Consider the following 3,732-nt stretch of genomic DNA (forward strand, 5'->3'; position numbering starts at 1 on the left):
CATTAATTCAGAGCCAGCATACTCAATTGCCAGTGATGTGATCGATATTGAACAGACTGCGAGTTTATGCAGGTATGTGGCTGGTTTTATTTTTATAGATGCAGGCTACGTTTTATTGCACTCTATTGCCCAGATAAGGGCCAAGTTATGCACGTTCCATTTTGTTTTTTAGAATCCTCATGAATAAAATCTTCTAAAATCCGCTTTATTTAATTTAATCAAAGCAATGAAACATAATTCATTAATATTGTAATTTAGTTAAACTTGAGGCGGCATCGCACAACAGAGTAGTCATGTGGTGTGTCAGGATGCACTGCAGGAAAAATAAACATTTAATCATGAAGCCTCATTATGTATTCGTAGTTAACAATCATTTTGATAGTAGGCTAATATAGCTTTTATAGATACATACAGCATGTGTTGCCTTCGTTACAAGGCTTTTATTTTTTTGCGGCTCCAGACATATTTGGGTTTTTTTTTTTGGTCCAATATGGCTCTGTCAACATTTTGGGTTGCCGACCCTTGGTTTAGCTACACCTTTGTTGTGGGAGCAGTCATCATAAGCACAGTCTTTTGGATTTGCTGCACGGCATCATGTAGTACTGTCAGATGTTGCTCTTTACAAGTATTGCAAGGTCGTTTAAGAGTCCATAATTCTAGCTTGTGTGCTCGTCCACACTTGAAGCACCGCTGTCCTTCTGTTAACCATTCAACAATCTGGTCAATTTCAATGTCTTGAAGTTGGTGCAAGCCTTGAGAAAATGCTCTTTATTATCGTAATTAGGACAGTATGGTTTAGGTTTGGAGATGGACTTTGGTTTAGTAGACCGGTCTTTGGGATATTGACCTTCACTGGTGGCGAGGACGAGCGCAGTTGATCTCTCTTTTGGCTTATCGCGAGAGCAATGTTCCTTCTTTGTAACTTTTGGAGCTTCATAAGTGTAGAGAGAAGATGCTCTGCCAGCAATGTGTTTTGCTTGGGATTTCATTTGCAGTCAAGAACTCAGATCATGTAAGGTGTAAGTCTGGTCGGTACCTGAACAAAGAATCCCTTGGGACAGGCAGTGTTCAACAAACCCGTCACGGTAACTTGGTGGCATCTTACTGAGTAGTCGATCAACATGGGATCTACATTTTAGTTCATAGCCATTCTGTCCTTCCAGAGTCCTTAGCATGCCTACTAATGATTGTATCGATAAAGCAAAGTTGTCAAAAGCCTCGCAGTCTCCAAACTTGAAGGCTTGAGTGTTCAGGATGGCACCTAATTCACTTTGGACAAGCTGGCGTGGTTGTCCAAACTTGTCTTGCAGAGCTTGCATGGCCATAGTGTAAGGTCTTGGGTCATGCATATAGGCCTTGGCGAGCTGGAGCGAGCTGGAGCGCGGTTAGTAGTTTCAGCTGTCCAAGCATCACTTGATATTTGTACTGCTCGTTCAGGTGGAAATGATTCAGTGAGTTGTCAAGGGCCATCTTCATTAAAGCAAAGTCACTTTCCCTACCACTATCGAAGGAAGGAATCATAGGTTTAGGAATACCATATGGTGGTACAAAGGGTGGAGGAATGTTAGCCAACTGTGGTTGGAGTGGAGCAGGATGGGAGAAGAGTACGACTCTGGTGCAACAGGATAGGTAAATGCTGCATTGGAAGTATAGTAGTTCCCGGGTGCCACGCTCGAAGGTAAAATTGTAGGTGATGCTGTTGGCAACAGTGGCGGCATAATTCGGCATTGGGTAGGAGGTGGCACCATATGTTGCACTGGTGGATGGACTGCATGTAATGTTTGAGGTGGAGGAAGAGATATTTGAGGTAGGGATGGTAATATTTGCGGTGAAGCCGTGAGGACAACCGAAGGTGGAGTTGTTTGGCTTTGTGCATTAATATCATCCGATAGGCATGGTGAGGGTCTGGCCTCATCTGTTTCTTGGGCTTTCTCTTTAAGGAGAGAAGTGACCATTTTAGATATCTCTACCTCTCTCTCTAGCTTCTTGAGCTCTTGAGCCTCCTGCATCCTTTGGGCCTCTCTGGCTTGAGTCTGAAGTTGCTGACATTCATATTCTACTTGCTGGTCCTCTGTTATGTGCTGCTGAAGCTCCTCAAGCTCCATTTGCTTTACTCTCTCATTCAGCTGTGCTTTTTCCACATCTGAGAGAATGTTGGTTGGTAATTTGCCAATGGAGGCACGAGATGTCCAAATGGACCTGGAATTTGTGCTTCTCTTGGAGAAGCGAGTTCTCCCACTTTCTGAAGATTGAATCTCCTCATGAGCCAATGCAGTAGCTTGGTTTTGTCCCATTGAAGGGAGAGTTGCAACCACATAGTCGGCCAGATACGCTGGAGGGTGTCACTCTCGCTGTGAGGCACGCTGGGGTGTGGATTCACTTTGGTCAGTTGGTTCCATACTTTGCTTTAAACTCGATCCGGCTCAAAGGACCATAAAATGGAGAGGATCATAAAACGTGGGGTTCAGGTTTGACTATGATGTCTCCAGCTAGTTCTTTTTCGAGTGGCAAAATATGGATGGATAATCTCCGGTTAGAGAACATGGACAGTTGCTCCATTCAGCACATTTATTAACTGTGGTCTGCAATAATACAGCCAAAGAAGAACAAATATTAACATACAAACATATAAACATTTAGCACATACACATTCAATCCACTCCTCAGCAAGCAGCATAACATTCTTAACTTCTAAACTCACGGCATTCAGCTCTAGCCAAACACAAATAAATGCTTCCTCATATGAACAAAACGCTATTAGCATAATGAGCATGCTATCAGAGTATAACAACGTAACTACAGTACAGGACGTCACACACAAGCATACACTTGCTCTATAACACACAACTAATGTCCAAAATGAACGTTATAAGGAAATAAACTCACCTTTCATCACATACACACAATCACAAATGTGCTAGAACGTGCGTGATGAGCAACTTTATCAAGTTATGTCATGGACTCAACGGTGTCGCGGACGAGGAAAAAAAGACAAACTACAGTGGGTCATTCACGTCAAACTAGTGTTGCGTTCACGGAATGCTCAGAGCATGGGAAATTACAACATCTTACACAAACAGAGAAACAATGTGGGCTTTCTAACAGTATAGGTGTTTTCGTCTTGAACAAAAAAGAGAGGGGGTGGACACATTTGCTTCCATATGATTTCATATAATGTGGGCTTTCTAATATATATATATATATATATATATATATATATATATATATATATATATATATATATATATATATATATATATATATATATATATATATATATATACATACAGTCGGCTCCCGTGTTATGAACTTAATCCGTTCAGCGGCTACGCTCGTAACTCGAATTGCTCATATGACGGGCAATCCAAACCTATGTTAATTAGTGAATGCGTGCAACGCGTGCAAAAACCTTAGGTAAAAACATCACAACTTTATACGCATATTAAAAATTAGTAACATAATCTACTGTACGGTTAAATTAAATAACATAAATATACAAAGGAAAAATGACATTTACCTTTGGGGCGACATGACTTGAGCTGGGTGGAGGCGGAGGGGAGCAGAGACCAACCCGCAGAATTTATTGATTTATTTTCTTAAACAAGAACTTTTCTCAAACTAGAACATATCACCGGCGATTGCCTTCTCTTTAATCCATAATAGAAGAAGCCTCTCCATTTTGTTGTCGACTGAGGTCCGTCCCCCGGCAAGGAAAGTCTTGCCCTTAGAAGA

The sequence above is a fragment of the Hippichthys cyanospilos genome, chromosome 12, assembly GCF_059441005.1.
Source record: "Hippichthys cyanospilos isolate Australia breed blue-spotted pipefish chromosome 12, RoL_Hcya_1.0, whole genome shotgun sequence".
Classification (NCBI taxonomy): domain Eukaryota; kingdom Metazoa; phylum Chordata; class Actinopteri; order Syngnathiformes; family Syngnathidae; genus Hippichthys; species Hippichthys cyanospilos.